Below are 13299 nucleotides of genomic sequence, written 5' to 3' on the forward strand. Positions count from 1 at the left end.
GCTGTGGCTCTACCCTGACGATTTCCTCCACCATGACCCTTAACTCCTCCTCAGTGAAACGGGGGTGCCTTTGTGGTGCCTTGGGTGTTGTGTGATGTGTATTGGTGAGGGTGTGTTGGGTAATGTATTGGGGTGTGTGATGTGGAGTGCGTGAGGGGTGTATGGTTGTGAGTGGTGTGTGGCTCTAGTTGTCGTAGTGGTCTTGGTGTCAGTCTGGTGGCTATGATTTTTATTCGTAAGGGGTTATGGGTAATGTGGGTGGGTGTTTTATAATGGTGTGGGTGTGTGGGTGTGGTGTGTGTATGGGTGTCAGGTGTGTTTTGTTTGAATTGTCCAGTGTGGTGTTGTTTTGTCTGTGGGTGTCCATTGTGAGCGCAGCGGCATGTACCGCCAATGGTTTACTGCAGTTGAATGTCCACCGTGGTGATTCGTGGGTCATAATGTGATGGGTGTTGTTCTGTTGGCGTAACCGTGTGGGTTTTGGACTGCCACTTTAGCACTGATCTTTGGTCTGGCAGATTTGTGTATGTGGCTGTATTCTGTTGGATTGGTGTGTGTGTGTCATAATATGGTGAATGGATATCCGCCACCACAGTGGTAAGTTGGAGACCGTTAGCGTGGCGTTAAGCGGGATTTACCACCAGTGTCACATTGAGGGCCATTTTGTTCTTCGTAGTCTAGGACCTGCTCTGTAGGGGACTTAGAACGGTCTTTCCCAACATGTTTACCTTAGTTTCCAGGGAAGATATGCTCAATCAACTGAGCAATTGCGGGCCCTGAAAGATCATCTTAGGCACCCCCAACTTGCATTTGGTAATCCTCAGAATATCAACAGGGGTGGCTGCCTGACAGGTAGCAAGAATGTATTCAATTTTATTTCATGTGTGAAGGTTGTGGAGACACCAATGGTCAACATGTCTGGACATATATGCTTATAGAGGTTTGACTTTGGTGTGTGTGTGTGCAAGTTGGTTGATGACTGAGTGAGGGTTTATTTTGATAAGGGAGTCCATTCTGTGGTGTATGAATGAGAAAGGCCCATAAATGGTGATGGTATGTTGATGTGAGTGCATTGATCTGTTGGACTGGGCTCATAGCTGGTGGGATTAAAGTCTTGTGTGTGGTTCATGAATGAAGTGTGAGTGGACCATAAAGTGGCTGGTGTCTTGATGTGACTTTATGGCTCACCTTCACTAGTCTTAGTGTCAATATTCAGATACTGTGAGTAGTATTTGTTCTTTTAAGCTAGCATTTCTGAAAGTTCCAAAAACAACCAGTTTGAGTGTTGGATTAACTTAAAAAATTAGGCCCTCATTTCTGGGGTTTGGCAAAGAGTAGCGTTGCAAGCCACCTTCCTGCGCTGCCCTATGCCAAAGTGAAAGGGCAGGAATACACTGTATTTATGCAGTATAGTGCATTCCTGTCCTTTCTTCCTGCACTAGCGCCGTTTTGGCAGTTGAGCGCCAATGAAGGCACCCTTTGCATCATGATGCAAGGGTACCTGTGGTCTGTGGTGTCCGCAGGATTGTTTTTGTGCAGGAAGGGGAATCATCCTGCACTGAAACAATCCATAGAGGCATTTTCCTCTTTATAATTGTGTTGAAGAATGTCGCACACAAGGAAAGAGGAAAAACAAGTTGTCAAGTTTAAGGTCCACCTGCCCAATTTATATGTGGGCTGACCATTGGTGTAACCATGGTGAAGACTATTCCGTCTCTTCTGTGCTTACACTCCTCTGATGTCCACACCGAGTAAGGGCTGTCGGAGGCTGACCTCTATGTCCTCCTTACTAATTTAGATGGGTGAACTTACAAGTCAGTTTTCAATGCCTGTCACCGCTTGGAAAACCCTGGCAGTAAGGGTCAGTGAAAACTGGCACATCCGGCTTTGGGATTATTTTTTTACAGTGAAAAAAAGGTTTGGCAGAAGGCTATGTCATGTTGCTGGTGCTATGCATCAAACTTTAAAAAGCACTGAATTTGGCAGGTAGAGCAGTCTCAGCATGACTGATGTTAAATCCTCCTCCAGGCTGATGGACTTCTCCGTCCACCAAAATGTAAATCTGGCACTTAGTAAGAGCTTCTCTTTCTTTTGCACACTAAACCCCAGGAGGTGTCCAGAGAGGTGTAACTTGCATTGATTCTGCTCACTTTCCCATAATGCCCTCAAAACTTAAAAAGTGTGTTAATGGCTAATATCACTCATTTATTTACATTTTGTGTAGGAAAGTCTTGAAATCTATTGAGATCCACAAATTGACAACCATCCAGCATTCCTATGTGTATCCAAATAAAAATTAACACCAATTTTAGCGCCTACTATTGGAAAATGCAGACAATACAACATGAACACATCAAATGTTTCCACTGAAACCACCCTGTTTCACAATCTGGATAGCTCTGGATTTTGGAGCATGTCGGTGCTGATACCTAGAGAAACCTACCAAACTCAAACATTGTTCAAAACTAGACAACCAGGGAGCTACAGGGTGCATGCCTTGTGTGATCCTCACTAAGTAAGTTTACCCACAAGCCCTTGAAAGCCTCAAACTCTGGCTAAAACACAAATTTTTCTCAAATTTATGTGACAAACAATTCTGTAATTTGCATGGAGACACAACTTTCCTACCACACTGAGGGGCTTATTTACTAGTTTTGGTCTCAGGGCAGCGCAGCAAGTCACTTTGTTGCGTTGCGTCAAAGAAAAGGGCAGGAACGCACTGTATATCTGAGATACAGCACATTGCTGTCCTCTTCCACTGTGCTGGTGCAAAATTGGCTGCCTTGCGCCAACGCAGGCACTCTTGGACCATGGTGCACAGTGTCCGTGTTGTAGGAATAATTGTTTTGTGCAGGAATGGATACCTTCCTGCACAAAAACAATAGTTGGAGGCATTTCTTCCTATGTGTGATGCAGAATGCAGCACTCAGAAAAAGGAAAAGAATTAGGGGATCTGTGATTTTGGCATATTCCCAGGTTTACAAGTCCTTGTAAATCTGTAAATGCGTCAATATCTATGGTTGTTGCATGGGAACTCCCACCGCAATGCCCATGGAATGCATCTTAGACACAGAGTAAGGCAACGCAGTGACTTGTGCTGCTTTGAACTACTCCATATCTATGAGGCCATGAAAAGCCACCCAAAGTGGCTTTGCATGAAATCGGACATATGGGTCTGCACTCGGGCTGCCCCTGCGCCAGAAAAAGTGATGAACCAGTGGCCCAATGGGGTTGTAAATAAGCCCCAGAGTTTCTGTAATTTTCATGATTAGAATGGCGTCCCACTTGTGAAAGTGGGCCAAAAGACTGCCACAGAAAAAGGCCCTACAGCACTATGTTGAGAGATGAACAATAAGGGTAGCTGTGGTATTTGAGGTCGTGCTGAGCCTTTTCATGCCATTGCGACCCCATACACCGGGTGCCATTATCCTTTTAAAGGGGAGGAGGGCGCATGCCACCCCTCTGCGAGGATTTAAAGGCCCCAGGGGCCCAACCCCCTGGGGCTGAAATTATTTTAAAAGGTGGGGGGAAGCAGGGACCATCTCCTTGAGCTTAATCAGGCCCCTAGGAACCCATCCCCCAGTAAAAAAAAATGCTGCTCGTAACTGGCTGGAAGCTAAGGAGAGGTGGCAGCATCCACTATGGTGCTGACTGTGGAGTGGGCGAGGCCTTGATGCTCCCTCAGTAGCCCTCTACAATCCCAGCAGTGTGGTTGTCCCAGGTGGACACCGGGGCACCCACCACATATGTAAAAAAGGGGTTTGCTCCCAGTAGTGTGGGTGCCCAGGGTTGACACTGGGGTACTGTTAGAACTGTCAGCCTTAGGGTTGTCTTCCCTCAAACTTTTTGCCTTACTCTTCCACAGTTTTCTAATCTCATTTTTTTTTGGCCTTTTATGAATATATATATATATATCTACAGGAGTGGCTCACAGTGCTTCGTAGTGGTGGGTAGGGACATTTTTTTTTTTTAAACACTTAGCCCCATATTTATACTTTTTTAGCGCCGCATTTGTGTCATTTTTTGACGCAAAAGCGGCGCAAACTTGCAAAATGAAATTGTGTTTTGTAAGTTTGCGCCGCTTTTGCGTCAAAAAGCAGCGCAGATGCGGCGCTAAAAAAGTATAAATATGGGCCTTACTTTTATAGCCACCACCGCCGCCACCACCGCACCGCTCAACTGCTTCAGTTGCAGGTACAGGCTCCCAGCCTTCCCTGCAGCCAATCCGAACGCTGCTGTCATGCTGCTGGCAGCATGACAGCAGCGGTCGGATTGGCTGGAGTGTCCAGCCAGGGCACTCCCAGGAAGGTTGGGAGCCTGTGCCTGCTCTCTCCAGCCTGGTAACACAGTGCCGGGCTGGAGAGAGCACAGTGTGCATGAATGTTTGGACGGCCGGCCAAACATACATGCGCACTGAGGGAGAGGCTGAGCACTCTCCTTCCATCCCTGTCATAGCCACTGGCTCCGCCCCTTTTACTACAAAACGATAATAAACATAGTTGTTTTGCAGCCGCTGCTCCTGGCGGAGGAGCCACGCCTATATATATATATATATATATATATATATATATATATATATATATATATATATATATATTTATATATATATATATATCTCTCTACTGGTGGTCACCAGAAGTTAATTATAGTCAGGACCTAGTTTCCATAGAAAAAGTGTTTTTTGACTTGCCTTGATCTTTGGCGCCGTTTCATGAATCTTCAAAAACTTCCAAAAAAAGTGCTCTATAGAATCTTGTTGTACGTGGGAGTTTTCGGGCTGATACGTCAAGTGGGGGCAGAGAAAACGGTGGGGTTAAAAAAGTGCATTTCCCATTCTAATCCCGATAGGGATTTTGAACACAAAAACAGCCCGAACCACTGGACAGATTTACAGCAAACTTGGCAGAAAGGTAGCTTTTTGTCCAGAAAGAAGCCTTTTTGTTTTTTGGTGTAAATCCGTTCAGTAGTTTTTGAAATATTAAAGGAAAACCAAATTTGTATATCAAGTGGTGCAAAGGCTTTGCAATTACACCAGATCTCGTGCAGAGATCTGATTGGCTTCCAACACTTCAACCAGGAAGTGTTGGAAGCCATTTTGAGACTCAGGCCCTCATTACAACCCTGGCGGTCGGTGATAAAGCGGCGGTAATACAGCTAACAGGCCGGCGGAAAAAAAATTTGAATTATGACCATGGCGGAAACCACCAACACAGACAGCCACTTTAACACTCCGACCGCCACAGCGGTAGCAACAAACACTGCGGCGGTTCCGCCAACAGCCAAGTGGAAGACAATGTACCTCCCACAATAATATGAGAGGCTAATCTGTCAGCTTTTCTGGGGTGGTACCAAAGCCATCAAAAGCACAGCCGAAACAGTACACAGAAGGGAAACAGCTCACCTCTCGACACTCAGGGAAGAACCATGGCACGATGGAGCCTGAGCGGCACATTTTTCAAATGCTGGTCTACCTCCTCATACACCAGGAACACGAACGGTGGCGAAGATGACCATGGTGAGTACCGCACCTAGCACACAAGGGAGGGGGGAAGAAAAAGAGAGTGACACACACACGCAATACCCCCAACACCATACACACAAACAGATGCAACAACATTACATATACACCCAGTAACCCTCAGGAATAACGCAAGGACAAAAGGAATTGATTAAATTGAGTGTAATATTACAATGTTAGATAAATACATCCTTAAAGCAATGAACAGTATGTACAATATATACAAATGGAGGGACAATGCCTACTCCAAAATGTCCGTGGTCCACAGGGCCATAACACATAGGCCAAGGCCACACTTGACTCCTGCCTCAATACGGAGAGAACACTGCAGGGGCATCAGGTCAAAAACACACAGGCACCTCAGGGGGACAGGGAAAGGGGGGCACCTCAGCTGGAAGATGGTACAACGCCACTGCTCCTGAAGGGGGCTACATGCCCATTGCTTGGTCCTGGGGAGTGCAAAGCCACAGTCTCTCAAGTGGGTGGTTTGCCCACTACTTGGTCCTGGGGATTGAAAAGCCACAGTCTCTCAAGTGGGTGGTTTGCCCACAGCTTGGTCCTGGGGAGTGCAAAGCCACAGCCTCTCTTATCCCTCAAGTGGGTGCTTTGCCCACTGCTTGGTCCTGGGGAGAGCAAAGCCACAGTCTCTCTAGTGGATGCCTTCTTCCACTGTTTTTAGAGGGGGCTTTGTGCCCAGTGTGCCTCATCCTGGCAAGGAGGGTGTGAGTGGATGCCTTCTTCCACTGGTTCTGGAGGGGGCTTTGTGTCCAGTGTGCTTCATCCTGGCAAGGAGGGGGTGAGTGGATGCCTTCTTCCACTGGTTCTGGAGGGGGCTTTGTGCCCAGTGTGCTTTATCTTGGATGGTGCAAGGTCACAGTCTCTCACCTGGTTGTCACACCTACACACTGCTCGCCGGGGGTGACGGCTGCTCAGTGGATGGCAGTTGCGGTGCAGGTGGCGGTGCTGTCAGTGGTGGGTGGAGGCTCCAGCCCTTCCCCTGCAGTCTTGGACGGCTGCCCACTGGGGCTGCTGCTGGTTGCAGTGGTGCTGGTGGTAGTGCAGGTGGCAGTGCTGGCTGCGGTGCAGGTGGCAGTGCTGGCCGCGGTGGGTGGCAATGCTGGTCGTGGTGCAGGTGGGGGAGCTATCAGTGGTGGGTGGAGGCTCTAGCCCTTCCCCTGCAGCCTCGGACAGCTGAAGTGCCATGGCTGGTGTTGTTTGCCCCTTCCTGCCCTTGGCAGATGGTGGTGCCTCCTTGCATCTGCCATCTGGTGTTCCCTTCCTGCCCTTGCTGGCTGGTGGTGCCTCCTTCCCCTTGCTGGCTGGTGTCTCCTTCTTGCCCTTGCTAGGTGGAGGCCCCTTTTTGCCCTTGGCAGGTGATGCAGGCACACTGGCTGTGCTGACAGGTGCCTCCTTGGAGCCTCTCACACCTGCAGTAGCTGCAGAAACTACAGTGGCCATGGACTGGGTGGATGAGGTGCTGGACTGGGTTCTGGCCACCCTGGCCCGAAGTGAAGGACAGGGGGAAGGGTAGGGAATAGGTCAAGGGTGGCGAGGAAAAGCTTCTTAGGGACACTGGGGCGGGAAGAGGGTGAAGGTTTGGGAGTGGAGGAAGATGAAGTGGTTGTAGAAGGTGTCTGTCTGCTGTGTTTGGGTGCAGGTGCATGGGCTGGATGCTGTTGTGAGGTGGATGGCTGTTGGGTGTCTGAGTGCTTGCGTTTGTGTACTTTGGGAGAAGGGGCCACAGACACAGTGGGAGAGGACACAGGGGACGTGTGCATGGATGTGGGGGTGGTGACTGCCAGTGAGGGGCGTGTAGTGATAGGTGTGCTGGTGATGGAGGTAGAGAATGAGGATGTAGTGTATGCAGGTGTGAGTGGAGACGCTACTGGGAGGGAGGTGGACGATGAGGAGGAGGGGGACACAGTGGAGGCAGTGGATGTTGTTGTGTCTGCATCTGGATGGTGCTTGTGTGATGCCCTGTGGGATGAAGTGTGGGGTTTGTGTTTGCCTGAGCCATTTCTGTGTGTTGATTTGGGTGAATGCAGGTCTGAAGATGTGCTTGGTATAGGCTGGGGTTCAGGGGATTGGGACTAGGTAGAGGAAGTTGGAGGGGGAGGCTGGAGACAGGGACAATGGCTGCCATCAGTGAGTTGGTCAGAGCCTGGAATGCTCTCTTTTAGGCCGCCACACCAGAGTGAATGCCCTCCAGGTATGCATTTGTTTGTTGCAAATGCCCTGCTAGACCCTGGATGGCATTCGGTATGGTTGACTGCCCAACAGAGAGGGATCTCAGGAGGTCAATAGCCTCCTCACTGAGGGCAGCAGGGCTGACTGGGGCAGGGCCTGAGGTGCCTGGAGCGAAGGAGATGCCCACCCTTCTGGGTGAGCAGGCATGGGAAACACGCTGCGGGGCTGCTAGGAGGGCGGTGCTGGTACAGGGTGTGGCAGCTGTACCTGTAGTTGGGGTGGGCATAGAGGTGTCCGCCACCGCCAGGGAGCTTCCATCGGAGGAGGATTCACTGTCAGTACTGTCCCCTCCTGTCTCAGTTGTGGTGCTCCCCTCGCCCTCCGTCCCACTGGTGCCCTCACCATCGGTGGATTTGGCCTCCAAGCCCATGTGGGATGCAGCTCCGGTGGCTCTGCTGCTCCGCCAGATGATGCTGACGCACACAAGGACAGGGTGACAAAACAAAAAGTGGGGGGAAGAGACAGAGGATACACTTGGTCAATGCCAGCAACAACACTAGCGTTGGTGTACACAACTCACAGGGAACAGCCCTATGCACTAGGCCATGCACTACCAGTTACAATGCTAGTCACCAGGCCATGGGGTACAATGCTTAACGCCATTAGCTGCACACCTGAAAACCACAGGACCCTGCCCAGTAGTAGATGCCCACTAACATAATTGGGCTTGGAGTGCATCTGAGCTTGCCCATCATGGAACCTACCCTGCCATGTTCGCCCTGGCTTAGGGGCACCCACAGCCCACATCCCCCATCCAGGTAACACCTTAATGCGCACAAAGTCATGATTCTGAATCTGTACTCACCCCCTTGTGGCTGCTGTGATGTCTTCAAGTGCCCATCCAACTCCGGATAGGCCACCGCCAGGATGCGGAACATCAAGGGGGTCAGGGTACAACGGTCACCCCTTCCTCGTTGGGAGGCCAGCCCCAGCTGGGCCTCCACCATCTTCCTTGCCCAGTGGTGCAGGTCCTCCCATCGTTTACGGCAGTGGGTGCTCTGCCTGTCAAAGACCCCCAGGGCCCGCACCTCCTTGGCGATGGCACGCCAAATACCCTTTTTCTGATGGGTGCTGACCTGCACAAAACGATACAGCAGAAAAGGTATTATTCATACCGTCCGGACTGTCATATTCATGGCCCAACATATCAAACCCATCCCCTTACGCACATACATTGACCACCATACATGCAGCACTCTGCCCAGGACCCCTCAGCACCCCCCCTCCACATGAGGCTTACACACACAGCACTTTATACATTCATGCCCCACGCATCATGCTCACAGTGTACTCACCTGTTGGTCTGGAGGACCATAAAGTAAACGGTACTGGGGTAGGACCCCATCCACCAGACTCTCCAACTCCTCCGAAGTGAAGGCAGGGGCCCTTTCCCCAGACACTCGAGCCATGGTCGCTTCAAGACACAGGTCACAGCAGCATTTGCAGTGTAGGTCCTCTCCTGTTGAAGGTCAGGTAGCAAGTAAGTGAACAGATAGAAAATAGCGGTCACGTCCGTGGCAGTGTGTACCGCCACCACCGGCGTACATCACCATTGGCTCCTGGAACCCGTAGACCTCAATGATAACCAATGCGATGTTGCACGGCGGTCGTCGACTGCCACCCGCAAAACAGCACAAAGCCAGCGGAATTACCTCATTTCCACTTGTCCCTCCTCACAGGTCAGGCAGCCGCCATTTCAGGGGGGCACAGGCCATGGCACCTAACTGCATCACAGCAGACATAGGCACATCAACGGACTTACAAGTTCACATACTGTTTCTGTAAAACAAAAATAGAATATCAATCTGAGTATATGTTTGAATATGACTTTCTGCTCACTGTTTTTCACCCTAGAGTTCAACCGATGAGGATGAAGAGGAGATGGAGACATACCCCGTGTACAGACCCCTGGTGGACCTGACAACAATGGAGGACAGGCACTTCATCCTAACCTACAGACCTGATAGGGCCACAATCCAAGAACTGTGTGCCCAATTGGAGCCAGACCTGATTTCAGCTATCCACCACCCCACAGGTATCCCCACTCTAGTGCAGGTCCTGTCAGTGCTCCATTTCTTGGCAAGTGGTTCCTTCCAAGCGACATTGGCCATGGCATCAGGGATGTCACAGCCTATGTTCTCAAACGTGCTGACCAGAGTGGTGTCTGCCCTGATGAAACACATGAGCAGGTACATCGTATTCCCCCAGGTGGATGATATGGCCACAGTGAAGGCTGACTTCTATGCAATGGGACATATCCCCAACATCATTGGTGCCATTGATGGTACACATATTGCCTTTGTCCCACCCCGGAGAAATGAACATGTGTTCAGAAATCGAAAGAGATTTCACTCTCTGAATGTGCAGATGGTGTGTTTGGCGGACCAGTACATCTCCCATGTCAATGCAAAATATCCTGGCTCTGTGCATGATGCCTTTATCTTGAGGAATAGCAGCATCCCATATGTGATGTCTCAACTCCAGAGGCACAGGGTGTGGCTAATAGGTGAGCCCATGGTATCCCTCGATATTTACAGGTGACTCTGGTTACACCAACCTCTCATGGCTACTCACCCCAGTGAGGAATGCCAGGACATGGGCAGAGGAACGTTACAATGAGGCACATGGGCAAACAAGGAGTATCATTTAGCGCACCTTTGGCCTCCTGAAGGCCAGATTCCGTTGCCTCCATCAGACAGGTGGATCCCTGTACTACTCACCCAAGAAGGTCTGCCAGATCATCGTTGCATGTTGCATGTTGCCCAACCTGGCTTTGAGACGCCAGGTGCCTTTTCTGCAGGAGGATTAGCCTGGAGATGGTTGTGTGGCAGCGGTGGAGCCTGTGGACAGTGGCGAAGAGAAGGCAGAGGAAGAAGATGTGGACAGCAGAACTATTATAATTAAATAGTACTTCCAGTGACACACAGGTAAAACACTGTAACTTCACCTTCCATTGCAGTTTTGTGTTGGACATTGTACATGGCAGCCTGATTTTCCTATTTCTATGGCCACTTACTGTACCCTTTGGCATCCCTATTTTCGGATATCTGTGCCCCACTCTGGCTCTTGGTGTGTTTACTGCTGCCCACTACAGGTCATACCTATGTATATATAACTGTACATTTGAATTGCAATGTTTACAGCTTGTTAAATTAATACATATTTCAATCAATTGACAGACTCCATACTTGTATTAGTTCCAAGGGTGTTTATTACTGTGATAATAAGTGTAGGGGGTATTGCAATGGGCTAGGTTGATGGTGGAGGTATGTCCAGGATAGAGTCCAGTCTATTGGTATCACAGATGCATTGTCCAAAGGGGGCATAGGGAGTGGGGCAATGGCAGTTCAAGGTGTACAGGGTGACAGAGTGGGACACAGGGGTGACATTCAGGGGAGTCTTATTTCCTGGCAGGGATCTTGGCAATGTTCTCTGGCTTCTGCCTGGACCGCAGGGACCTTTTGCATGGTGGTTCTCCTTCTGCGGGGAGAGGGGTGCTGGTGGCCTGTTGTTTCTGTGGCGGGCCTCCTGTCCAGGCAGAGGTGGAGCGTTGTTCTTCGGTGTGGCTAGTGCCACTGCCTCCCTCATGGTGTTGGCCATGTCTGCCAGCACCCCTGCAATGCTGACCAGGGTGGTGTGGATGTCTCTCAGGTCCTCCCTGATCCCCAGGTACTGTCCCTCCTGCAGCCGCTGGGTCTCCTGCAGCCTGGCCAGTACCTGGCCCATATTCTCCTGGAAATGGTGGTATGCTCCCAGGATGTTGGTGAGTGCCTCGGTTCCCTTGGCTTGTCCTCCCCCTGTCACACAGCAGTCCTCCCAGCTTCCCCGTTGTCCTGTGCCTCTGTCCCCTGAACCGTGTGCCCACTGCCACTGACCCCAGGTCCCTGATCGTCCTGTGTTTCTGGGGTTGCCTGGGGTCCTTGAAGTGGTGGACACACTGCTGATTGACGTGTCCTGGGGACAGAGGTATGGGCCAGCAGGGTGGGTGCTGTGCTGGTGTTTCCTGAGGGGGAGGCTCTGTGGTGGTTTGGAACTGTGGCTAGGTCACCGACTGTCCGGAGGTCCCTGATGGGCCAGTCTGGTCATCCTGATCCAGGCATGCAGAGCTGCTGTCATCACTGTGGGCCTCTTCTGGGGGTGGGGGGGGGCTGGATGCTGCTGGCACCTCCTCTCCGGTGATGTTGTGTGGGGGTCCTGTGGGGATGTAAATGCAGTGTTATTGTTTCAGAGTGTGACATCTTGTGCATGGGTATGCTCCCCTCTATAGTTGTTATTAACAAGGCACCTTTGGCTAGTGTGAGTTGTGATTTGGTTGGCTAAGTGATTTTCACTAGTGTGCATGCTGTGGTGATGGGTGTCCATGCAATTATGTGATGGGAGTCCATGCACTGGTGTAGCATGCAGAGCTTGGTATTGGGATGGGTGGCTTCTGATGGTGGGGTGTATGTGAGGTGGTGGAGTGATGGGGTGAGGGTAGGGGTAGGAGTTTGTGATGGCATGAAGGTCGGGGGGATAAAGTAGTAAAGATTTGACTTACCAGAGTCCAGTCCTCCTGCTACTCCTGCCAGGTCCTCAGGATGCATGATCGCCAAGACTTGCTCCTCCCATGTTGTTAGTTATGGGGGAGGAGGTGTGGGTCAACCGCCAGTCCTCTGTACAGCTATCTGGTGTCTTGCTACCACGGAATGCACCTTCCCCCGTAGGTCGTTCCACCTCTTCCTGATGTCATCCCTTGTTCTGGGGTGCTGTCCCACGGCGTTGACCCTGTCCATGACTCTCCGCCATAGCTCCATCTTCCTAGCAATGGACGTCTGCTGCATCTGTGATCCGAATAGCCGTGGCTCTACCTGGATGATTTCCTCCACCAAGACCCTTAGCTCCTCCTCCCCTGAGATCCTGGGGCGTCTTTGTGGTGCCATGGGTGTAGTGTGAGTAGTGTGTGTGAGGGTGTGTGGGGTGATGTGTTGGGGTGTGTGCTGTGAGGTGCCTGGATGGTGTATGGGTGATGGTGTTTTGTGTCTCTGATTCAGTAGATGCTCCTGGCTTGTCTCTCTCTCAGTTGTCAATTTTTTGTTGTTGTAAAGGTTGTGGGTAGTGTGTGTGTGTGTGTGTGTTTTATATTGCTGTGGGTGTGTGGTGTGTGCATGTGTGTAGTTTGAATTGTCCAATGTGGTGTTGTTTTGTTAATGTGTGTGTATTTTGAGCGTGGCGGTATGTACCGCCAACGGTTTACCGCAGTTGAATGTCTGCTGCAGTGATTCATGGGTCATGATGGGCGTATTTTTGTTGGCGTAGCGGTGTGGGTTTTTGTACCACCATTTTATCACTGACCTTTGGGCTGGCAGACTTGTGTGTGTGTCTGTATAGTGGCGGACATCTATGTGTGGGTCATAATACGCGTAGCGGTATACCGCCACAGTCGTGGTATGTTGGCGGCAGTCAGCATGGTGGTAAGCGGCACTTACCGTCAATGTCATAATGAGGGCCTCAGCTTCAGCGGAGTCTAAAAAAAAAAAGAAAGAAAAATGAAAAGG

The sequence above is a fragment of the Pleurodeles waltl genome, chromosome 2_1, assembly GCF_031143425.1.
Source record: "Pleurodeles waltl isolate 20211129_DDA chromosome 2_1, aPleWal1.hap1.20221129, whole genome shotgun sequence".
Taxonomy (NCBI): domain Eukaryota; kingdom Metazoa; phylum Chordata; class Amphibia; order Caudata; family Salamandridae; genus Pleurodeles; species Pleurodeles waltl.